Source organism: Schistocerca nitens, chromosome 4, assembly GCF_023898315.1.
Source record: "Schistocerca nitens isolate TAMUIC-IGC-003100 chromosome 4, iqSchNite1.1, whole genome shotgun sequence".
Classification (NCBI taxonomy): Eukaryota; Metazoa; Arthropoda; class Insecta; order Orthoptera; family Acrididae; genus Schistocerca; species Schistocerca nitens.
This window is the reverse complement of record NC_064617.1, coordinates 444,160,459-444,187,901: the sequence shown is the minus strand read 5'-3', so window position 1 is coordinate 444,187,901 and position 27,443 is coordinate 444,160,459.

Below are 27,443 nucleotides of genomic sequence, written 5' to 3'. Positions count from 1 at the left end.
CAGAGCTGTCATTTTAAATCAGTTAATTCATGTGAAGAGGTTTCCAGCGTGATCGTAGCCGCATGACCGGAGTTAACAGACTTTGAACGCGGAGTGGTACTTCGAACCAAAAGCATGGGCTATTCCTTTGTGCAAATCGTTAGGAATTTCAATATTCCGAGATCCGTAGTGTCAAACGTGCACCGATAATACCAAATTTCAGGCATTACCCGTCAACACGTACAAGGCCTTCACTGAATGTCCGAGAGCAGCGACGTTTGCGTAGAGTTGTCGGTGCTAACAGACATGCAACACTGACCAGGAAAGTACTTGGGCTCGAACAAACACAAATACACCAAAATCGTGTGAGAAATAATGTAAAGATCTCTTATTGCACTAGTGATACTCCCGCATCTGCAAAACTCTACAGTCGTCCGTTAGAGGCCTCTGCGTATGCCATGCCGCATTGCACACTGACCTGCCGGTACGCCAGTCGGGACCAGTAGGGACGGTGCAGTGTGCCTCGGAAGTCGCGTTTTGTGACATTATTTGTGTATTGAAGCGTCAGATGGCTCGGCGACTGGTAATCACTCTTGCTAATGTATTGCGATTGGTTGAGATGAAGTTACGAAGAACCCTTCTTCGTGAAGATGGTATTGGTCTAGAAGACGAATTTCGCATGTTTTCTGGTATCTATTATAGTGCAGAAATGTGAGCATAAGTTAGAAACAGATACTGTTGTAACACTAACACATAATGATGATGATAAGGATGATAATGACGAACAACTCATTGCAAACGGTAGTGCTACGGCAAGTGCGGGAAGAGGCGATGGAAGCAGTGACAGTGAGTACCAACCGTCTCCCAAGAAGAAGGTTGAAGTTGCAAGTATCATCACGGCGTTTGATGACAACACACTGGAGAACATGTACGATGATTATTACGTAAGTGGTTTCGACACATACGACAAGCTTCTGAAAAGATATCCTAAACTGAAGTCTAAAAGCAATATTAAAAACATACTGGATTACGTGGCAAATAAAAGAGGAGGCAATACAGTTTTCAAAGGAAATCGTACTCTGCTGTTCAAGACAATCAAGGAGCGTGTAATGGCGAAATTCGATGAAGCCCGAGAATGCGGTTCCGCCGTTCATTACTAACGTTTACAACATTGGGCATTGGACGTAGCCAGAAATCTCGGGTGTACCAACTTTACAGCTTCACTAGGATTTATTACTAATTTGAAGAAGGAGTTTAGGATAACATCACGCCGTATCACTATGCTCCAAGCACGAAAAAATAAGGATGACGAAGAAGAGCTGATTGAAAGACCTCTAACGTTTGTTGCCGACGTCAATGAGCATATCACGAGAGAAAACATCTATATTAGTTCTGTATGGAACTGTGATCAGATTCATTTCATCTATGAACTTTCTTGTGACAGAACACTATCCATGTAAGGGGAGAGAAACACTCTCGCGATGTTGCAATCAGTTAACTGTGCAACACATAGTTACACGATCGATGTTCCTATATCAATGAAAGGACGACTGGCAGACAAGAATCCAGTGGAAAGTTTGGACCCCGCGTGTCAAGGGAAATAGAAACGCGGTGCCCTCCAAATGTCGTCGTCGATGCAAGTGTGAGTGGGAAGATGACAAAACAACATCCGAAGACGTTTTTTCTGTCATTTTTGAATCCAAATTTGTCGAGAAAGTCATTAGTACTTTGTGACTCCTGATCTGGACATAAGGATGAACGAGTACTACTGGAAGCATCTGGCGGAAAACATGTTGATTTAAAAATCATTCCGCCTAAAACTACAAAATATGCACAACCTCTAGATGTGTATTTCTTCAGGCAATATGAAATATATGCCAAGAGAATAACAGACTTCATAAAACTACGTTCCAGTAATATGCAGCCGAAATTGCTCGACAGATTCTTTATCATGAATATGCATTCTGTCATTTACAATCAGTTATCTGCGGGAGTATACAGACCAATGCCTCGTTACGCATGGCAGAACGCTGGCTACGATGTTGATGAACCAGTGAACAATTTCAAAAGTGTCATTGACGTGGCGTTCAACACTGATATTATAGAATGTGCAAATACGCCATGCGATCAACTTGCATTTCTTCACTGTGCGTTTTGCAGTCATTCGTATTGCTCGGAGCATTTTATTGACATTGCGCATTTACATTTATAGTTAAGATTGCTGCATAGCGTATGGCGTCTACAATTACATCTACAGTGATATCTAGAGCATGACTGCAGAGTTTTGCAAAAAAACGATACCCACCACCACATTCAGAGGTACATAATGGTCTTGTAACCAAACGTTCATACAGATCTGTTTGTTCGAGCCCAAGTACTTTCCTGGTGAATGAAGTAACAGCAGAATCAAAGAGGTACATACGACGAACGTGTCTGTTAGAACAACGCGATGAAGTTTGGAGTTAATATTCTATGGCAGGAGAAGACCGACGCGAGTGCCTTTGCTAACAGCACGACGCTGCCCACAGCGTCTCTTCTGGGCTCGTGGCCGTATGGTTGGACAGTAGACTGAAACCGTGGTCTGGTCAGATGATTCCCAGAGCGACTGGTGGGTTTCGAGTGTAGCGAAGACCCCACGAAGTCATGGACCCAAATTGTCAACAGGGCCCTCTGCAAGCTTGTGGGCGTGGCCTGTGTTTACATGGAATAGGTTGGGTCCTCTAGCTCAACCGCACCGATAACTGACTGGAAATGTTTATCATGGGTTTTCTGTGGTTGACAGTGCGTCATGTCAGAACATCCTGGACAGTTCAAGCAAACGATTTAGCCACCCACATCGCCAGACATGAATTCCATCGAACATATATGGGATATCATAATTTTCGTAATTATGGATAGTTCATTATTTCTGCAGAGGACTTCCAATGACTTTGTTACCTGGCCTTTAGTTATAGCTTCTCTATAAAGTGAAGCAGAATTACAAATAAAGTTGTATGACGAAAAGTTACATTGAAGTATTTCTAAATATGATAAACTGAATTGAAAAAGATTTTGAAACACATGTGTGATTTCGCATTTTTGTGTAATTATTTGAACTAGCTCTCATACTAATAAGAGCCGGTATACGCATTATGAGCTAAACGCCGATTTAGACAGCGGAAGCCTGTAGAGGTACGAAGAAGATTTGTGTTACGAACTGAGTCTTCCAGTTCCTGTTGTCTTATCCTGCCTTCTTTTCCTTTCCCGTGACAGCAGTCAATACCACACTTTTGACTGCCATGGACAGTACCGCCTAAGGCCACAAACTTGCAACGCCAGCGATTAACCTGACGGTCTACGTTTCTCGATACGATTCTGCCTTAGTTAATTTAACTTACAATGGGTTTTAACAGCATCCCCCTCACGGGAACTTGTAATTTTATGGCGCAGTTAAAGTTAAGCAGCGCTTAATACACAGACAATTACCAGAGAGGCTCACGCGTTCACTTAAATGGCAGGGACACAGAGACAGACACTTCCGTATATTTAATACAACGTGTACTTTTTTAAAAATGTGAATTCCAGTTTCAGCACGAGTATTTAAATCTCTCATCAAGAAGCTTTTATGACACGAAAATAATATAAAGTAAGATAAAATTTTCCAGAGAAAGACAATACTGGAAAACCATAGGCTATTTCATAAAACATTAATTCAGTAGCAACAAAGGAAATAGGCGTAAAGAGCTGTGTCAACAAATTATGCACGAAAATCCTGTCGACCCCACTGAGAAAGCCTCATCGGAAATTAAAGACCACGGCATCACACTTAGAAAAGGTTGCTGAATATCAGATTGATCACAAAGCCATCACGTAGTAGTAGTCCGCAGACGTGCAAACGTTGACTTGTATCAAATCTCGTGCGCCTAAAATTTAAATCTATTCGGAAAAGAGCATACTGAAAGAGAATTTGACACTAAAGTAATATAATAGAGCAACGACAAAAAGAAGATGTAGATATTTGGTAACAATTGTACACCAAGATGATAAAGAAAGTCAAAACTCGTCTTGCCGAAGGAGAACACGAAAGGCGGGTTTCAGCATATGAAGGGTTTGGAGGAGCGAATGAGGGCCTTCTAGATAAAAGCACCTGAAACTAAACAGTACTTTCTCTAGATCAAAACGCAGTTGGAGGAAATAAACAACGAGAGCACTTAGAAGAGAAATTATATTACATGGAAAAGCACGGAATACAATACACGAGAGTTTTACAAAATCGTCACTTTAGGCAAGTAGTCTTTTAGGGGATCTGCGACCATGTTTGTCAGTAATGAATAACAACTGTCCTGGTGGGTAAATTTTTTCTTTATTTTTCACTTCTCATGACGCGTTTTGGTATCACCCTCATCAGATCTATGGTACAAAATTGTAACATAAGGCAAACTAGAACGAAATACATTACAAAGGTACAGTGAAGATGAGTTACATACGCTACATCGATACACAATTTCTTGTAATTTATAGATTCCTTCAGAACAACAGTGTCCCAACTGGGCACAACAAGATCTATACCACTAGGCTGCGTTAGAGACTTCATGAAAATACTAATGACAACGGACGTATCATTGATAAGTCAGTGTTCAATTCAAGAACACGTAGTCTTAAAAAGAATACATGGTACATTAAATTGCGACCTGAAAAATCTGAAGTATTTAAATCATCATTGCATTTACATCACAATTTTCCCAAATGCATTACATTTTCAACTAACGCACATTTACCACCAGACCTTTAAAATAATACAGACAGTGTTTTATCAAGCCCTGGAGAGGCATAGTGCGTGACAGTGAATGATGAAACGTAACAGTTATAAATTATGGGAAAAAGGGACAGGAGCCTTAATTACAACAACTCAATGGATACCACTTATTTATTTGAAATGGAGTGAGGCGCTAATGAGAAAACTATACGTCACATTTCACGTGCCAGGTCTCTTGATGCGTTGCTCGCCAATATCCATTAATATTAAAAGCAAAAATTATATGGTACATTCGGTCACGAAAAATTAACACATTGCTGACGAAAATGTTTTCTGTATGTAAGCTGTTATTATGTTACAGTCCTGTTCTACCAAACTATTTCAGAGTAATTTCTGCTGTAAATTACATTAAGTGAGACACGTACTGCGATTCTATAATAATTATGTATTAGGTCTGCAGCTTTGATTCCGCAGTTTTTCTCGAAGTTCGAGGCTTTATTGTGAAAAAATTAGAAATATTTACGATTCACAGTATTGGCCATTGTTGGCCACTACTCTCTTCCATCTTTTGGGCAGCATATGAGTCCCACGACGGAAGAACTAGGCGACTTTTGAGGGCATCCATGAATCGACCCATGGAGAATATAGCGGGTAGGGTAGAATTTCCCATTTCAACTTTTTAATGTATGATGAGTTTTGGGACATTAAGTCGAGCACTGTCAAGCTGCAAAATCACTTTTTCGTTTCTATTGCTGTATTGTAGCAGTTTGTCGTTCAGTACTTGGTTCAAATACATCAACTGCCTTCTATAACGATCGTATGTGAAAGTTTCCGTCGGTTTCAGTAGCTTAGAAAACCTTCTCTCTTCCGTAGTCATGCTGATCTTCGACGTCAAAATTACCTTCTTGAAGCTTGAAACTATTCTCTACACGTCAATGCAGAAAATTAAAACTTCCCGTGACGTAAGCTGGCATATTAAATCGAGAATTACTTTATGATACAATCAGAAAGCAACTAACAATTAGATAGCGTTATGTTTACAAATGCCTAAGCTTACCACCTGTATCACCACTTGCCGGTATTGCCATCTACTGCAAAATGGAGGAAGCAGAGTTGTAGACCTAATAACAAAGCATATACTTCCAGAGATTAAAAAACAGTACTCCAAATGCTGTAAAAAGCCACCAGATTGACAATGAGGGACAATATAGAATTAGGAAAATGGGAGGGAGGAAGCAAGAGCGTTGATTAATACCAGCTAATGGGGTGCCGCTATCCTATTTGGAATGGAGTGCGGCACATGCATTTCACATCGATAACCGCAAATTGTCATTCATGGCCCAACCAAAGAAGATAAAACTTCATCCGATCACTAATTATTACTAAATATAACACACATCGCCGAATCAGTTCTAAAATATAGAAGAGAGGATGCATGGTCCTTTATCACGAAAAACCGCTCGGGCGCCGTTCTCAATTCAGAGAGACTGTGGCGCATGTGCAGTCACTTGTTACTTCATACTTATATAAGTAAGTACAATATTATGGTTAGATTAGGTTAGGTAAACCAGTTTCTATACGTAGCAACGTCGTCGAAATGCGACGCTTCTCCTAAATGAAGACAGACAGCATTATCCGAAGTACCATAACATTTGCATAATGATGAGCATGCCTCCAATACGCAAAATAATTTTTAAAATAAAACTGATAGAGCTAAAACATACTCCATAACGTAGTATAAAGTTTACAGCCGGTAAAGAATACGGAGCAACAGGCCACAGTGCTATTGAAAAATTATGACCTTACTTGTAGCGCTACATTTTATTGGAGGCAAAATGAAGTGAGAGTGCATTTGAGAAACCATGTGCACATCAATCAGTTAACACTGTCGTACCTGGCAATTACGTAATAAAGTAATAAGAATTAAATTGGAAATAAAAACCACTTTAGTAAAGGTTGTCGCTCTTCAGACAAAAAAAAAAAAAAAAGAATAAACCGACGGAGAAAGAATCACAACACGAAAAAGAAGTTGTGCAATATAAACGGAAGTTTCCAGGCGTATTTTTACATCTGAAAGTTGACGTCTGTTCAACGTTCACGCCAGTCGCATAAGAGCGGTGCTAGTAGCGTCATTATGAAGATACACATCAGTTTTTCTTTAAATACACGCTGTAACGACAGTCTTGAGCGATAGTTACCTTTGAGATTGGACGACAAAGACGCCATTATCAACACCTCGCGGAGCTGAGACAAGTCATGTAATAGGACTGGGACTACAAGAAGCAGGGTGTTCCTGCATAAAGATTTGGCAGGAACGTAGCCACTGTACACGATTGCTGGCACCGGGGCACGGGAATATACAGTAGCAAGTTGACCAGGCTCCCGACGGCCACATACCACTACCCAGAGGGAAGACCATAGTGTTCGGGGTTGGAATCTGGTTAATCCTACTGTATCTGTAGTAACAATTTGAGCATGGCATCACAGTTACAGAACGAACTGTTACAAATCGGTTACTTCCAGGAGACAGACGCCCAGTAACGTGAATTCCACTGACCCCAAACCACTGTCACTTGCGACTTCAGTGGTGTCAAGCTATAACTCATTGAAATCAGGGTGGTAGACTGTTGTGTTTTCTGATGAAAGCTGGTTCTGCCTCGGTGCCAGTGATGGCCTTGAGTTGGTTAGAAGGAGACCAGCCCATGGCCTGCAGCCAACGAGTCTGTGTACTGGACACCCTGGACCCATACCATTTCAATGATTCTGTAACAGCAGGAGCACTCTCGTAATTATCCCATGCACCCTGATCCCAAATTTGTACGTCAGTCCAGTGATTAGACCTGTTGTTTTGCCATTGATGAACAGCATTTACGGGGGTGCTTTCTACTGTATAACGCTCGCACATATACCGCTGGTGTAACCCAATATGCTGTACAGATTGTCGACAGATTTCCTTGGCCTGCTCGATCACCAGGTCTGTCTCCAATCGAGCACATATGAGACGTCATCGGACGACAGTTCCAGAGTCATCCACAAAAAGCATTCACCGTCCTTTTATTGACCGGTCAAGTGCAAAAAAGAATGGTTCAAATGGCTCTAAGCGCTATGGGACTTAACATCTGAGGTCATCAGTCCCCTAGACTTAGAACTACTTAAACCTAACTAACTTAAGGACATCACACACATCCATGCTCGAGGCAGGATTCGAGCCTACGACCGTAGCAGCAGCGCCGATCCGGACTGATGCTCCTAGAACCGCTCGGCCACAGCGGCAGGCTGTGAAATGCAACAGACACGGAATTCCATTCCGTAAACTGACATCCGGCACCTGCACAACACAACGCATGCACGTTTTCAACCTTGCATTCAATATTCTGCCCCTTGCAACGGTTATTATGGTACCAGCATTCCACATTTTCAACGGCTTGCCTCACACTTACATTAACAGTTCGTCCTGAAATGTTAATCACACGAATATGTTAGCTACACAAATTCATTCCCGAAATTTCAGTACTCCTCCTTATTTATTTTTCGTATTGTCACCTTTATCGTTAGTGCAGTCACCCTGTGACATAGTGACGATTCTCATAAATTACAGTATTGATCATACATGTCAGAAAATGGGAAACCAGGAAACTCATGTCACTGATAATAGTTACTATGTACGCCGTTCCTACTGGACTTCAAGTTACTGAATTTCAATGGGCGTAAATCGCATGTTACAACAATTACGAACTTTTGAATACAAAAACTGAAAAGCTAACAATACATACTCTATACATTGCACAGTAAAACCCTCATATTTAACCATCTACGTATTGAAATAGGCATAAAATACGATTGATTTGGCCAATCAGATTTCTGTTACTTGTCTGGAAAAGATTTTACTGTTTTTAAAGAATACTTGATGCTTTAATTTTGACACAGTCAGATGTCATAATTTAAAAGATATTAAGAGAAAAGATCAGAGGGTATATAGGTGCCACAGAACCTATGTTATAGCAAGCAGACTGTAAAATTGCTCTGACAAATCAAATTGCGGGGAGCTAACTCGAAAATTCTCTGAGACAAGTCTGTCCAGAATGACGTGCAAGAAACCCAAGGCTGAGTCCTGCGTAAATACAGACTCTTAGGCACATACGAAAGATGAAATCCTCGGAGATGTTCTCAGACTCATAAACAGCTGGACATCTGGAGAAAATGAGATAATCGCGAAATAATTGAAAAAAAGTTGAAAACGCCTGAGAGGGTTGAGAGGATAAACGTAAATAACTTTCTCCTGTGAATTTACCTTAAAGTACAACTCGGACGTGAGAGTAGTGAGTACCACGCACCACGCGACTGCTACGGTCGCAGGTTCGAATCCTGCCTTGGGCATGGATGTGTGTGATGTCCTTAGGTTAGTTAGGTTTAAGTAGTTCTAAGTTCTAGGGGACTGATGACCTCAGATGTTAAGACCCATAGGGCTCAGAGCCATTTGAACCATTTTTGAGTACCACATGCTTTTCCTAGCATAGTGGTCCACTATGAAACAGACGTATCTCCGAATAAAATTGTACTGAAATTCAAGGAATGCCGAAAGAAGACTATCATCTGCACGTTTGTTGGCTCTGTTCAACGGTAATATCTTTTAAACATCCTAAAGCAAGCGGAAGAGCAAGTAGACCCAAAGACGGAAATCCGGGTCAGGAAAATACTCACGGACACAAAATATGAAGTAAGAATTTATGGATGAGTACTGGAACCATTTGAATTAAAACTGTGAACGAGGAGAACTGACAACACACCTATTCAGTATCAATTTACCTTAAGTTATTAGGGAATTAGGAAAATAACTGAAAAACAAGTATTACTAGAGGCCTACCGACTTTGGACGAAGAAAATATAACATTTTTTTGCTCCCCTTTCGGAGACGATTTGGCGATAATAGGTAACAGTGCTATGACAGCAGTCAAACACAAGTCTTCAAAGAACTAGTTATGGAACTCTGTCTGCAAATTCCTTTTCAAAATACTTTCATCTGGACTTGATTAAACATTTAGAATATAAATATGAACTTCGGGAAAATCAAAACGTTCGTACACTACAACCAACTCACTATGTTCGTGGAACCAACGGGGCCAGATAAAGAGCGCACGGGAGAACAGGTGACGTTTACAATATACTTTCATTTATACCCACACTAAAGGTAGACGTCACGCCACTGAAATGCACCGGCTAACGTTGCTTTAATACCTACCAGAAAAGGCGATCTGGGAATGATCCTGAACGAGAACGAATGATTTTGTGCCTCCTCAAGTAGGCGATTAACAGAGCACAATATTTGTGACAAAAACATAACAGATGTTGATACTTCTCATGATCTATTTAAATATTCATGTAATCATTATTTAATGTGGAAACATAACTTACAGTTTCTGCATTTACAAGTACGGGTAATGTGAACTCGGAAGATGTTCCAAAATTCTCTCCATAAATTAAAATTTTAAATTATCCTTTTCTTTGCGAGAGGTTTTGTGTTCTGTACTGTTTTACTGGTGCTAAAATCTAAAACTAAAACAGATGCTGTAAATTTCATAATTAGATTATGTTTTGATATTCAGAAATATGGTGCAATTTGAAAACTTAGTACTTCTCAATCAACTCAATCCAGCAAGTTTGACAAAATATGCAACGTATTTCGAATACTCCGTCTCCTAAACTTCCCGATGTATCAATTCTTAAAACTGTAAGTCCTTTTTGTAATAAACAAATTTGTAAATTATGTATATGGCCTATTTACGTTATATTTCTATCCTGTAATATGTTTCAAAATGGTTAAAAAAATGGTTCAAATGGCTCTGAGCACTACGGGACTCAACTTGTGAGGTCATTAGTTCCCTAGAACTTAGAACTAGTTAAACCTAACTAACCTAAGGACATCTCAAACATCCATGCCCGAGGCAGGATTCGAACCTGCGACCGTAGCGGTCCTGCGGTTCCAGACTGCAGCGCCTTTAACCGCATATTTTTTCCTTTTTTTCCTTTATTAAAACAACCATATATGTACATAAGCACAAAAACAAAATATTGAAGTGCTGGAACTGATTTAACACGAATTGTATCCTACAATATACTAAAGAACACATTTCAATATAGTGCCATTTGTAAGCTTACAAAATAGAACATAAATAGTAACTGACAATAGCCTCTTCAGTCCAGACAGAGACATAGAACCGAAACGCAAACCTATATATAATTGATTGTCTTAACTGGAATGACAGTTCTGTCATTTGATTCATAACCGTCCATACTCAAAGTCATTTAGAGCACACAAACGGATAACAAGAGATGCACAGGAACATAAATTAATGAAAACGTCATAATGAAGTTAATAACACCATTGAGAAGTCGGGAGTAGTCCTAGAAACTGGTATAACCCCTTATTCGTTGTGTATTTTGTTCGCTACATAGTCTTGCATGTGATTTGTGTCCTTACCGGCATCGAGAATTACCCTACGCCTTGTTTTTCAAAAATTATGTCTAACATGTTAGCAAACATCTTCCTGAAATTTGGGTAACGTTTCATCTTCCAGCGTGCCGTTCTCATGTAAGCCTCGAAACTAATGAGATTATCTTCACTATCGTGGATGATGATATATGTCACAAACTGTCAACCGCACGGCCACTTCGGCCGGCATGTTTCAAATGGTTATTTAAGTGATGTTGTTCTTATCGGATGACTGGGAGTTAAACGTGATTTAAACTGTTTTGTAGTCTATTGGTTTATGGTTATAGTGTATTTTCAAACGAGGTTATAATTACAGCTTCTCAACAAACTTTGCTAATCGGAAGAATATAAGAAGACTTATAATATAAGTACAGGTACCACATAGTATTTCGAAGGTAACCATTGTAATTGCAAGAATTATTCGCAGAAATAGAACGTGGATACTTCAAATTACTTAGTGAATCTAGTTATACCCATCGTAAAGCGTTACAAGTTACAGAGATAAGTTTCAAAAGAGACTAGGAAGCAAATGGACCGAAAAAAGAACTAGTTTAGCCTGTTTATCTCTAGGAAATATTATTTCAAAAAGCATAGGAACCACGTAAATTGCAAAAATGATCAGTTTAGTTTGTTTAGCTGTACGTGGAGCTTCCAAACATTTCTTTCATTTTTTATTTTATTTATTTACTTTTTTTGTATTACATTGCCAATTATTGAAATTTTTAGACACGGTGTGTTTACTATTCTTCAGGATTATAAGAGACGGATATTATGGAGCAAATAGCGGAAAGATATAATCATCTTTTCGTCGAGCGTCCATGAATGCAAAACGGAATGAAATTATTATTGTTACTGCAGTACATTATTTTACACTGTGTTAACTTATACGTAATTAAACATTCGTATAATTAGAATGATGTGATTTTAAATACAGATGTAGTTGCTAACAAATCGTATGTCAGTAAACCAGGCCATAGTACTATCCCGTTTCTATAACACGGGGCGATGGATGAAGAATGCAGCCGTTACAGCGCAATACATGCCTGGTAGTTGGACGTACGCAATCACTGCCAGGCACGCATCGGCTTGAAAACAAGGCTACCAATACGTGACGTCTGACGAGAATTGGCAGTTTCTAATTACGATACAGCTTTTCGGATCATGTTTTGGCCAGAATATGGGTCGCTCCAGTGCTGTTCCGGTTAGCTCGTACACACACACACAAGACTCGTTGGGGAGCATTCATTACGTCCCTGTTGCTGAAAAGGCCAACCAGCATTTCATTAGATACAACTCGCAGTTTGTATCACGTACGCCACATGGTATAAAACGTACCGCATCAGCTTTTCATACTGTCGTTGATTATACTGAAAATAACTGAAAATGCTCACAGGACAGCACTGACAAACTGAGGAAATGAGTTGTATTTTCTACTCTAAATGTAGAATATTTATTTAGTTGTAAATTTATCGTTAGGCCAAGATAAATTGATTGTTTGTAATTCGGAATGTGGTAAGCAAAACAATCAGGCCTAGATTTTGCCTGTATGAAGACTTGTTTCATGTAAAACAGAAAAAGGGAAAAATCTTTTATTCCTTATGATACCCGTATAACTACACGTGACACTTTTCGTAATCAGATGAGCTCTAGATGTCTTCACCCACGTCTTTTAATTTATTAATGTTAACTCTACCTGTATTACCTAGGACTCAGATTAGAGTCAGAGCAATGCAGCCTGCAATGTCATTTTACATTCAGTATGCTAATAATAATAAGACCTTTCGAACACTGAGAAGGACAAATTACTGTCTGATTTTTGCAAAAATATTAGCGTGAACATTTATGTGACGGTTGACAGGAGCTTTCGGCACAGAAAGAGTTATGTGAAAGATGTTACTATTGTTACTGTTACTTCTCATAGCATATTTAAGCAAATATCTTTACTTCTACTTCATTTATCAACACGCATTCTGACATTTAAGCCATTTTCTATCAGCAGCTCTCCAATATGAGATTTTCACTCTGCAGTGGAGTGTGCGCTGATATGAAACTTCCTGGCAGATTAAAACTGTGCGTCGGACCGAGTTCGAGTCTCGGTCCGGCACACAGTTTTAATCTGCCAGGAAGTTTCAGCTCTCCAATAATTTGGGAGAGGTTTCTGTTAGTAGTTGTCACTAATGGTGTATTTCAGCATTAGCGTTGTCCAAAGATACCCGTGATGTTATCAACTAGAGCGGTACTTGTGCTGAGAAACTGCCGGGAGAATTACGAATGCTAATCGTAAAACCAGTAAGCAGCGTAAGAAGTATTAAACAGAACGGAAAACGCATATTTGTATGGCGGAGGCTTTATGGGCATGATGAAACAACGAGAAAAACCAGTAATCACGAAGAATCGGTATTTGAAGCTGACTGCCGAACGATTCTACTGCCACCAACATACATTCTCGTAAGGTAAGGACCACGAAGATGAGATTCGAGAGATTGGGACGAAGGCATATAGTCGGTCGTTTTACGGTCGCAATTTTTGCGAGTGGTACAGGAAAGGAGATGACTAATAGTGGTGCGTTGTACCCTCCGCGACACACCGTACGGTGGTTTGCGGAATATCTATATAGATGTAGATGTAGGTATTTCCTTAGGAACCGAATTTAGTCTGAAATATGTGACTCAGCGAGTGAAACAAATAATTACGTATGAAACAGTCTCACACTGCTATGCATCTACTGCTGGTATAGCCAGAAACAAAATGAATGGATGCGTGACAATGTCTTGCAGGATTTGCACGTGAGTCTTCCTGATATTTTATAGTACCTACCCCTGTTTCTATGAATTGAAATTGACTGTGACGTACTGTGTCGTCTTTAAACAGGGGGAAAGCTTCTGACAATAAATTAAATACTGTCCTCTTTTCTGCTACTTCTCATTACTTTCGTCTTTCTTCCATTTACTGTCGGTCCCAGTTCTATACTCATTAGACTGTACATTCAGTTCAGCGGATCGTGTAATTATTCTCCTCTTTCACTCTGGATAGCAATGTCATCAGCGAATCTTACCACTGATATCCTTTCACTGTGAATTTTAATTCCACACCTGAACGTTTTTTTTTATTTCCATCAATGCTTCTTCGATGTACAGATTGAACAGTGGGGGCGAAAGACTACATCCCTGTTTTACACCCTTTTTGATTCGAGCTCCTCGTTCTTGGTCATTCACTCTTACTATTTCCTCTCGGCCCTTGTACATATTTTATGTTACTCTTCTCTCCATATTTTTCTCAAAATTTCGAACATCTTGCACCATTTTACACTGTCGAACGCTTTTTCTATGTCGACAAATCCTATGAACATTTTTTGATTTTTGTTTAGTCTTGCTTCCATTATCACCCACAACGTCAGAATTGCCTTTCTGGTGCCTTTATCTTTAAAAAGCCAAATAGATCCTCCATTTTCTTTTCCATTCTTCCGTACCTTATTCTTGTCAGCAGCTTGGATGAATGAGCTGTTGAGGTGATTGTACCATATTTCTCGCACCTGTCAACTCTTTCAGTCTTCGGAATTGAGTGGATGATTTTTTTCCGAAAGTCTGATGGTATGTCGCCAGACTCATACATTCTAGAGACTAATGTGAATAGTCTTTTCTTTTTTCTTGCCACTTGCCCAATGATTTTTGAAATTGTGAGTGCATGTAATCCATCCCTTCTAACTTGTTTGATCTTAAGTTCTCCAACGTTCTTTTAAATTCTGATTCTAATACTGGCTCTTCTATCTCTTCTAAATCGACTCCTCTCTCTCTTCTTCTATCACATCAGAGAAGTCTCTCCCTTAATAGAGGCGTTCAATGTATTCTTTCCGCCTAGCCCCTCTCTCCCGTGCATTTAACAGTGAAATTCCCGTTGCACCCTTACTGTTACCATACTTGCTTTTAATTTCACCGAAGGTTATTTTGATCTAGATATATCCTGAGTCAGTCCTTCCAACAGTCATTTCCTTTTCGATTTCTTCACATTTTTCATGCAGCGATTTAGTCTTAGCTTTCCTGCACTTTTTATTTGTTTCATTCTTCAGCGACTTGTATTTGTGTGTTCCTGAATTTCCCTGAACATTTTTTTACTTCCACCTTTCATCGATGCCTTAGAGAATATCATTTCTATCTCGTCATTCGTTAGTACTTCCGTATCCCACTTCTTTCTGACTAATCATTTAAACCCCAGAATACTTCTCATCAGTACTACCTCTGCTCGTGGGAACGCCTTACAATCCCGTGTATGATTTCGGGATCTCTGTCTTACCATGATTTAATCTAACTAAAATCTTACCGTATCATCCAGCCTTTTCCAAGTATGCCTCCTCTTGTGATTCTTGAACAGAGTGTTCTGTATTACTACCTAAAATTTATTACAGGACTCAGTTACTCTCTCTCTCGTCTCTCATTCCTCGTCCCAAGCCCATATTCTCCTGTAACCTTTTCTTTTACTCCGTCCCCTACAACTGCATTCCAGTCCCCCGCGACTACTGGATTTTGGTCTATCCTTTACACAATGTAGAACCCTTCAGTAACCTTATATACTTTCTCTATCTCTTCATCTACAGCTTGCGACGTCGGCATGTATACCTGAACTATTCTTCTTGTTGTTGGTTTGCTGTCATTCTGATACGAACAAACCTGAATTGTTCACAATAACACACTCTCTGTCCTACCTTCATATTCATATGGAATGCTAGTCCGGTTATACCATTTTCTGCTGCTGCAATTATTACCCTATACTCATCTGACTAGAAATCCTTGTCTTCTTTCCATTTCACTTCACTGACCCCACTATATCTATACTGAGACTTTGCACCTCCCTTTTCAGATTTTCTAACTTCCCTACCACTTTCAATCCTCTGACTTTCGACGCCCCTTCTCGTAGAACATTATCCTTCCGTAATTATTCAGTCTTTTTCTCATGGTCACCTCCTCTTCGGCAGTCCCCTCTTGGAGATCCAAATGGGGTACTATTCCGGAATGTTTTTTCCAGTGGGGAGATCATCATGACACTTCTTCAATTACAGGCCACATGTCCTGTGGATACTCGTTACGTTTCATTATTTCAGTGGTTTCCATTGCTTTCTGCATCCTCTCGTAGTTGATCGTTGCTGATGTTTCCGCCTTTGGTGGTGGTGGTGGTGGGGGGGGGGGGGTGCCTTTCCCACCTCAAGGAGAATAGAGTGCCCTGGTCCTCTGACCGCTCCTCCACCCCCTTTGACAAGGCCGTTGGCAGAATCAGGGTGACTTCTTATGCCGGAAGTCTTCGGCCGTCAATGCTGATTATTAATCAAAATTTAAACGCTGGCGACGTTTTGATTAGCAATCAAAGACACCGCCCTAGACCACGAATGCGTAGTAACAGTTTCTATTTGTAGTTCGTTAAATCTAAACCACGATACAAATGCAATCAGCTGATTAATGAAGCGGTATTTTGAGGTAGCTCTCATTCAGTCACTCGTAAAACATTATCATAGCGCTATTCGCCTGCTACTGACAGTGAAAAGCTAACAAACTCGTATTAACAACATAAGCATGCAGTTAAAAAAACTATGAAGGTATCACAGATATCTCCTCCACTGAAACTTCCTGGCAGATTAAAACTGTGTGCCAGACCAGAGACTCGAACTCGGGACCTTTGCCTTTCGTGGGCAAGTGCTCTACCAACTGAGCTACCGAAGCACGACTCAGGCCCGGTACTCACAGCTTTACTTCTGCCAGTATCTCGTCTCCTACCTTCCAAACCGGGCGTGAGTCGTGCTTCGGTAGGTCTGATGGTAGAGCACTTGCCCGCGAAAGGCAAAGGTCCCGAGCTCGAGTCTCGGTCGGGCACACAGTTTTAATCTGCCAGGAAGTTTCATATCAGCGCACACTCCGCTGCAGAGTGATAATCTCATTCTGGAAACGTCCCCCAGGCTGTGGCTAAGCCATGTTTCCGCAGTATCCTTTCTTTCAGGGGTGCTAGTTCTGCAAGGTTCGCAGGAGAGCTTCTGTAAAGTTTGGAAGGTAGGAGACGAGATACTGGCAGAAGTAAAGCTGTGAGTACCGGGAGTGAGTCGTGCTTCGGTAGCTCAGATGGTAGAGCACTTTCCCGCGAAAGGCAAAGGTCCCGGGTTCGAGTCTCGGTCGGGCTCATAGTTTTAATCTGCCAGGAAGTTTCATATCAGCGCACACTCCGCTGCAGAGTGATATCTCATTCTGGATCTCTTCCACTGTTACGGATATTTGTTTCGGAGCAGACTCGAGAGTTTAAATTAACAGATATCGCTCTCTAATAAGACTTTACGTGGACCACTGTTCACCAACACCAAATATCCTGTAGAAACTGTATTACTGTCCACATAAGGCCATCAGAGTCTGTATTTGAGAAATCACATCGGATCCAACAAAAGCTGGAAACAAATGAATCCCGTTAGAACCACGCAAGAAACTGAACAGCGCTAAATTCCTATAGAAAAGATTCCACTTTTAACATGGCAATTTATTAGAAAACATTAGACGAACTCACGATTAAGAGCTATGCTCAGCGGCTTTGGTTTGACAGGAATGGCCCTCGCCTCGGCCAGCTTTTATTACAATGTTCTTTGTATTTTCGTGATTAGGAACACATTAACGTCGCTGAATACTAAAAGTAACATCCAAGTTACATTCAATGGGAAAATGTTAGCTGATATTTTTTAACAGTGCGACTACGAAATAGCAGTGCCTGTGTTATTAAGAAGTACGATGCAGTGTTCCTTCCAACATCATACACGTCTGAAGGAACATTCCACTGTGCTTTTTCCTAACGGGGGCACTGCAATTTCGTATTTATTTTCCAATACCAAGCTCTCGACTCTCAAGAAACATGTCCTCCTACACGGGAATATACGTAACGTACGACCGCAGATTGTGACACATCGACAGGTAAGGATCTGGACGAAGCTACGTTATCTGTCGTAAGTAATGGGCTAATTTTGCCTCTACTCCAAAGACTTTGCCGATATCATCTTTCGTCAGTGCCATTGAAGAAGCTGTCCGACCACTATCAGAGGAGTCTTCTGAAGAAATCAGACGAGAAACATGTCGAGCAATTACGAAGAATCGTCAACAAAGAAGTAATGTTTCCTAGGAAGAAAGATGTGCGAGACGAAAGTTGCGTGAGGGTACTGACACAGTCGTCCTGCGTGCTGATAAAGGTAATGCTACCGTCCTTTTGCCTCAGTATGTCTACGAGGAAAAGATATGTGGTCTATTTAGTTCAGGTGTATACCGGAAGATTAACAAAGATCCACTAACAAGATGACAATAAGGACTGCTGTCTCGCCGAACGCTTCATCACTACCGAAGGAAGTCATAAGGAGTTAAAAGTGCGAGGTGCAGTACCACCGAGATTTTATGGTCTTCCTAAGGTCCACAAGATGGATAAGGATGATCGTCTAGGGTACTTGTCTATGAGACTTATAACGAGCACTATTGGTTCACCAACGTAGTTTTCTGCCAAATATTTAGCTTTTATTAAAACCATTGGTAGCAAAATGCAGTCACCACATTCGTAATTCTATGGATTTTATTCAGAGACTTAGCAATGTCAGGCTAAATAGTACGGATGTGCTTGTTAGTTTTGACGTGGTATCATTATACACCAAGGTACTTTTAAAGGTGTATTTGTCTCTTATCAGCCAACATTTGAACAGCCTTATTAGAACATCTGCTTTTATCATCTATTTTCATTTTAATGGTGAATTTTATGTCCAGATTGATGATATTGCTATAGGAAGCCCCCTCTCACCTCTGGTAGCTAATTTATTCATGGAAGACTTCGAGGACAAGACAATGGAGTCTGCAAGTTTTAAACCAACCACCTTCTGGAGGTGCTTGGACGACACCTTTGTTGTATGGCCGCATGGGATGGATGAATTACATCGATTTCTTGAGTATTTGAATTCTATCTACGCTAGTATCAAATTTACTATGAAATAGAGAAATACGGCTGCCTCCCCTTTCTGTATGTTGTCGTTCGCCGTAAAGTTGATGGCACATTAGGACATGCCGTATATCGGAAACCAACGCACACAATTCTATATCTACATTCCAGTAACTGCATCACCCTTCACAGACCATGGGTGTCCTGAAGACCTTAGTGCATAGGGCGCACTGTATATCCGATAATTTGCAAGAAGAACTCACATACCTCAAGAGTATTTTTAAATCGAATGGATTTTCTCTGCAACAAATTCGTAAAGCGTTCAATGCAAAACCTAGAATGCAGGTATGTGATGGGGAGAAAGATAGTAATTCCTTCAGATCTACTGTGTTTTTGCCCTATGTGGGTGCTCTTTCGTCGAAGATAGGCCTTATTCTTCAGAAACATTGTGTTAAAGCGATCTTCCGGTTCCCCACGAAGACTGTAGCTTCATTCATCTCTGTGAAGGACGATTTACAGCTTCGTAAAATGGGTGTGTATCAGATTCCTTGCGGAAACTGTGAGAAGTCGTACATAGGTCAAACAACACGCACCGTTCATGAGGGATGTGTGGAGCACTGAAGATACACACACTTATTACAGCCAGACAAATCAGCTGTGGCAGAACATTGCATCGATACAGGGCATTCCATGAACTACAGTGATGTGAAGAATTTAACTTCTACCTCTTCCTTTTGGGAATCTGTCTTCAAGGAAGCTATAGAGATTAGATTAGCTAATAATTTAATGATAATGGTTTTAATTTAAACAAAGCATGGAATCCGGCTCTTGGGGTAATTAAACTGCAGAGAAGTCGTCATGGTGTCACCGCCGCCGATCATACATCGATAAGCGAATCGAATGTCTGTTCTCCTTCGCCACAGGCGGCGCATGTGTAAGCGTATTTCTTCGCCGCCGACTAGCATCTGTGACCTGCATGTGCAGTACCGTCGCGGTGGAGCATATAAGGCCGCGCTTGGCATCTTGTCGTCAGTCTTGTGACTCACTCTGAGGATTGCCGGACTACACGCGGCCGAAATATCAGTGTAGGAAATTTTATTTGTGCGACAGCATCCGAAAATTTAATGGGTTGTCTGCTAACATACTTTTGGAACAAACTCGGTGGTTAAACAGATATACATGCTCAGGGATATTGCATAGAATTGTATGAAAAACAATAAACATTCTTTCATCAAGACCTTGACGCCAGTAAGAGCTCAAAAACTTCACGCGGCAAACACCTTGTACTGAAGTAAGCAGTTTGCTTTTTAAGAATGAAGTCGTGTCACTAGTAATTGATGGTTGTACAGCAAGATAAAACTAGGTTTCGTGTTTTCCACGAATCAATCGACGACATGTGTGTATTTTGCTCCGGTCACGTGTAGGGTGTCTCTATAGACGTAGGTATTTCAATCGTTCTTACGGTTAGTATTCATGAATGAGATGTTGATTTATAATAGGTATTTCGGGGAGACGTCAAAAACGATAAGTGCACGTAATCGAGCGTGCCACAGTTAGCAACCCTGTTACAGGTGTATGTTGTCTGGACTGGGTGGCTCTGGACTACACAATTTTCCAGAGGCAGAAGTGCAGACAAGAGCCCAATGATAATGTTCCCTCCCGTCATAAATCTCTTATCCCTCTTTCGCCTCCCTCTGGACAACCAGTACGATATTTCATCGTTTGTGGTTACAAACTTCGTTTTACCATTTCTCTCCGCTTGTCAATGGCCATATGAATGAAGACAATGGCGTGGACGTAACAAAAAGCTGTGTACAAGAACGACCAACGCTTCAGAGAGGTCCTTATTCATGGCCACACGCATAGTAAATGAAGTCCGAGCTCAGCAGAAACCGCCGATAATACCTTGGGTGCATCGAGCCCCCTTAAAACTATAACGAGCAAAATATCACCGTGGTTATTCCTCGGGAATCCATTTGTGAAAAGCCGGTTTCGTATCGCTTAATGTGAATGTCGGAATGAAGCCTTTGAAAGAGATACGTCTGTTTCCCTCCTCTATCGTTTTAAATCGGAATTTGCGCTCCGTTTTTAATGAGCTCGCTGTGGACCTCCTCCGTTCCTTTGAGTTACGAAGATACAGACATGCCATTAAGACGATTGTCCCGCAGATCTCTTCCGAATGAGAATGATCGTTTTTCAAGTGATGACTGCAATGCAATACATTATGTAGTGGTTCAACAATGAATTTTTTAACACGGGAAGAATGCTCAGTGAAGCGTAGAATCGTTTATTTTAGATACATAGGTTGGAGATTTGACGGGTATCTGCTATAAATCATCAATTAATAAAAACATTTAAGATCACAATTAGCATTTATGTAAAAACAATCGGTTTCTGACCTTATGCTGGCCATCTTCATCTGCAGCCTGGTGTCCACTAAAAAGTTGCTTCAAATCATAGTTGTTTACTTCTCAGCGGAACAGAAAGCGCATATCATGCTTCTCCTGAATGAATATTTTCATTTCTGATTCTGATACCTGCGTGAACTACTTATCCACCAGTCGCACACTTTATTATTGAAAAGTATTACTCCGATGAATATGGAAATTTCGAATGCGTAGGAGATGAATCAGGTAGCATAAGGGGTCTCACCGTTTGCTTTTATCAGTTGTGTTCATATGGTAATGTCAGTCGTGAATAAGTGGGGTGAAAGGAAATGAAAGGAAACAGGATGGAAAAGATATAGGAAGGAAATAATGTCTTCTAGCCGCACAGGGTGTTACGGCAATGAAACGACGAGTCATGAAAATTTATGCCGGACCACGACTCGAACCCAGGTGTTCCGCATTTCTAGTGTGGTCGCCTTAACCTTTCTGCCCAACAGGACACGCTTTCTGTCAGCTCCAAATTTCCGACATCCGGTTCGCCGCATCGCAACGACCCACGTCCATTAACCCTCTACTCACGGATTTCTGATTCCCCTAGGAGTTCAGACGTCGGTTGTGCACCTGCACTGAAACTTCTTCATCAAACAGCCGTCACGCCCATAGACATATAGAAGCAAATAGTGTACGTTATGTCGGACATATCCAGCAGAACGGAGTGTTGCTAGTGATAAACGTCATGTCCGACAGAACAGACGCAGCACTCGATGATGCACCTGGGACATGTACATGAATAACTGGGATTAAAGGAATGGAAAAAAAACGGGATGGCATGGACATCCATCTACAGAACTCCTTTGTTTGATGATTTGATGCGCACCGCCACCAATTCCTCTCCTGTGCCAACCTTTTCATCTCAGAGTAGCAATTGCAGCGTATGTCCCCTTTTCTTTGCTGTAAGTATTCCAATCTCTGTCTTCCTCTACAGTCTTTACACTCCACAGCCCCCTCTAGTGCCGTGGAAGTTTTCCCTGATGATGGTCATATAATCCTGTTCCTTCTTCTCGTCAGTGTTTTCCGCATGTTCCCTTCCTTGCCCATTCTGCAGAGAGCGTCCTCATTCCATACCTTACCAATCCACCAAATTTTCAACACATATCATCAACGATTCTTAATTTTTATATTCTTTCTTCTTGAATTTTAATCGCATTCTTGAACCTTCCTTTTATTTCCGTCATTGCATCTTCAGTGCATAGACTGAACAGCAGGGACGAAAGACTACATTCCTTTCTTACACCCTTCTTAATCCGAGATCTTCGTTCTTGGTCTTCCAGCCTAATTATTTCCTCTTGCTTTTTATACACATTCTACATTAACAATCTTTCCTTATAGCTTACACCGATTTTTCTCATAATTTGGAATATCTTGCACCATTTTATACTGTCGAACGCGTTTTCCAGGTCGACAAATCCTATGAACGTGTCTTGATTTTTCTTTTGTCTGCTTCCATTACTAACCGCAACGTCAGAATTGCCTCTCTCTGCTACGGTCGCAGGTTCGAATCCTGCCTCGGGCATGGATGTGTGTGATGTCCTTAGGTTAGTTAGGTTTAAGTAGTTCTAAGTTCTAGGGGACTGATGACCACAGATGTTAAGTCCCATAGTGCTCAGAGCCATTTGAACCTTTTTTTTTTTTTTTTTGCCTCTCTCGTGCCTTTACCACTCCTAAATCCAAACGAATGGTCATCCAACATATCCTCAATTTTCTTTTACATTCTTCTGTGTATTATTCTAGTCAGTATCTTGGATTCATGAGCTGTCCGGTTAATTGTACGATAACTCATTTTTACGCTCTTTCTTTCTCCGGGATTGTGAGTATGATGTTTTTCTGAAAGTCTGAAGGTAAGTCGCCAACCGCATGCATTCTACACACCAACGTAAATAGTTATTTTATTGCCATTTCCCCCCAGTGATTTTCGAAATTTTGATGGAATGTCATCTATCCCTTCTAACTTACTTGACCTTAAGTGGTCCAAAAACTCATAAATTCTCTTCCCAATCGACTCGTGATTTTTCTTCTGCCACGTTATCAGACAAGTCCTCCCTGTCGTACAGGCCTTCAATGTACTGTCTCCACCTACCTGCTTTCTCCTCTGCATTTGAAAGTGGAGTTCCCATTGTACTCTTAATGTGGTAGCCCTTTCCTTTAATTTCTATATACTGAGTTAGTACTTCCGACAATGATTCCTTTTCGCTTTTCTGCACATTTTTTCACGTCGCCATTTCGCCTCAGCTTCCCTGCACTTCCTATTTAGTTCCTGCCTAAGTGACGTATTTCTGTACAGCTGAATTTCCCTGGAGATTTTTGTAATTTCATCATTCGTCGATCAACTGAAGTATTTATTCTGTTACCCATGCTTTCTTCTCAGTTACCTTTCTTGTACTTACGTTTTTCTCTTCAACTTCTGTAATTGCTATTTGTATCAATGTTCACTCATCTTCAGATAAATTGGTGACTGAGCTATTCATTATCGCAGTATCTATAGTCTCAGAGATCTTGAAGCGTATCTTTTCATCTCTTAGTAATTCCCTATCTCATTTCTTTGCGCCTAAATTCATCCGGACTTATATATTAAATTTCAGCCTACTGTTCACCAGTACTAAATTGTGATATGAATCTATATATGCTCCTAGGTACATTTTACAATATCTGATTTCGGAAGCTCCGCCAGTCCATGATGTAATCTAACTAGGATCTTCCTGCATCTCCCAGCCCTTTCCAGGATGCCTCTTCCTCTTTTGATTCTTGAACAGAGTGTTCCTTATTACTAGCTGAAATTTATTGCAGAACTCAATCTTTCTTCTCTCTCATTCCGGGTGCCAAACCCACATTCTCCTGTAATGCTGTCTTCTACTCCTTCCTCAGCAGCCACGTTTCAATCCTTTATGACTAATAGCTTTTCATTTTTCTTTGTGTACTTAATTACCAGATCAATAGCCGCATAGAGTTTCTCTATGACTTAGTCTTCTGCTTGTGACGCCAACATGTATACGTCAACTACGGTTATCGGCGTTGGATTGCTGTCGATGCTAATGACAACCCTATCACTGAACTGTTCACATTAACTCACTCTCTGTCCTAACTTCCTGTTCATAACGGATCCTGCTCCCATTATAACGATGCGTGCTGCTATTGATATTATCCTATACACATCATGCCGTAAATCTCTGTCTGCTATCTTCTGTCTGACCCATACTATATCTAGACTGAGGCTTCGCATTTCCCTTTCCCGGTTTTCTAGCCTCACTACCAGAAGTTAGCCTCCCTACCAGAAGAATCGTCGCTGCTGACGCCTACATCATTCATCTCTTTCTATAACATCCCCTTACTCCTGATCTTGTACCAATTCCAAGAGTTTTTGTTGTTCACTCAACAAATTTATCAGCAGGAATTTTGTCCGTCCACAAATACTGACGTAGTCTTTCTGCTCTTCGTAAAACTCACGAGTTCCCTGTTGCAGCTCCCGTGCCTGGCTCTTTAACGGCGCACTTCGACGCAGTTAGTTGTCACTGGGCGAACGATGTCTTCTCAGTGGCATTTTCGAAGTATCAGCGAAACAAAGCACAGCACAACGCAAGCACGCGGTGGAAACCATACACAACGCAAGATTATTTATGTTCACACAAAAAAAGCAGGCATCACGGAAATTTTGACATCACGGAACGTCTCGATTACAGCGCTGTGGTGCCTTCACGTCGAACGGCTACCGTCTCCAGTTCTTACTTGTTAAACTGTTACGCTGCCAATTTGGAACGCATTCCCCAAGTATGCCATTATCCTTGCTTTAATTTTGTTCAAGTTAATTTTACAGTCTCTTCTCAAGTAACTGCATTCATTTGATTTTCCAAGTTCTTTGGCGCCTCTGATGTTGAGCAATACATCCAAGTACCTGAAAGCAATTTTATGAGAGTGCATAAGATCATCAAGCGATAACGATATGCATATGCTTTCGAAACAGTCGAAGAAGCTCCACCACGTGCAAAACTGGCACGTCTGGCGACCACAGTCGAGGATACGGTCAAGGATGCAGAAGCTGTCGTCGCTTTTACAGCACCTGGCTTACTGCGGCTCCTCTTCGACGTGGGCAGTACGCGTTATTCCCACGCAGGGGCGGCGGAGCGTCCGGCGGTCAGCTTTTGGAAGGCCGCCACCCGCCCCGCTGTAATCACGCTGGTCTGCGCAGCGACCTCGGGTCCAACGCCGCTCGCAACGCTGCCGCCGTATTTTCGCTCGGTGGATGCAATTTCCCGTGTGGATGGAGAATACGCCGTCCAGTCTTCCGCTTTTAGAGGTTTCGCTGGCGGACTGAATGCCTTTGACGAAAGCTGGTTCTTCCCTGAAACCAGGAGGGTGCTGAGTATTCGAGGTTCTCTGAATACGAATTAATGACCGGTGCGTCTGTGCTCTGCCTTTCTGCTGCGCGCTAGTCCCTGCTATGAGACCGACGTCACACGCTCTCGCAACGTTAGGGACCTAGTAATAAGTGAATGTTTCGCGCTCCTCCTTAATTATAATTCCTACTTGATTAATTACCTCAATTCGTATTCCACACAAGAGTCTAACCGAATGAAATGACTTGAAACAGCTTATCTTCTGAAGTGAAACACAATTTGTAACAACACCGAGAAGAAATAAGTTATATTTTATGTTAAGTGGAGGAAACATGAGGGAAGGTATTCAGGTATGATATTATTGAACATACGAGATTTAATGTAGTTCTTCACAAGATGATAAGGAAACAAATGTTAACGAGTGGTAAAGGTGTGATCAGATCTAGGCTTTTCAGATGCTTGTCTCTTAAGCTACATGTTGTCAAATATTAAAAAAGGAAATGGTTATTTTCAAGCGAATTGTTAAAATTTAGAATTAAGGAGATAATGATGTGCTGGTACTGCGTGTGAGATGATGATGTCGTTTTGCGGGGTGCTCAACATCGTGGTCATCAGCGCCCGTATAAGATCCTAATATTTCCATTTACAGTCTCGATACTTTCCGAATGATGATGAGACGATGAGGGCAACACCAACACAAACACAAACAGCCATTCCAGGTGGATAAAATAACCGACGGGACGGGGAATCGGACACGGGACACCGTGGTCGGGAGACAGCAAAATTAGCCACTAGACCACGAGCTATGTACCACTGCTTGTGGCTTTGACGTTCAACGATAATTACCTATTTCGGCATCTGGTACGCAAACTCTGTACTTCTCTACTCATTTCCGTAAATTTAATCCCACAAGTTTCGCATACTACGAATTAATAGAACTGCATTGCTTGTAATGCCAGTATACTCGGTGTTTCACGTACGAAGGAGGCACCATGTCCTGGACTCCATTGTTACCAGTACCGAGACAGGCTCTGTCAGCCACATGTGATGCGGCTCGATCCTCGTGCTTTGGCAGGTGGCGATCAGTTCGATCCAAACTAGGCAAGTTATGAGACGTCCGGACTCTTGTCAGCAGCATCTGTTCGTACAGCTACGCACAAACTCATACTGGCATTTAACAAACTGCAGACAATGCATCGAGAGACCATTTCACTCCCTATTGGTCAAGCTATCTCTGCGTAACGAAACGCTATTTAATTCTGTTGAAGCATTGCTGAAAATACACGTGTATCTGAACTCACAGAACACTCGACTTCTAAAAATTATAATCATAATCTCTGCTGGGTAATCCGTGGTCTAGGGATAGCCTGCACGGTAGCTCAGCGTGTTCGGTCAGAGACCCGGCTGGTCTGTCTAACAAAAAAAACTGAGTGAGAGGATCAACAACGAACTTCAATGTATGTCACGTGACGTCAGCTAAAACCAAATACAACGAACAAAAGAAAAGTGGGGTAGCGTCATTGTAGAATAAT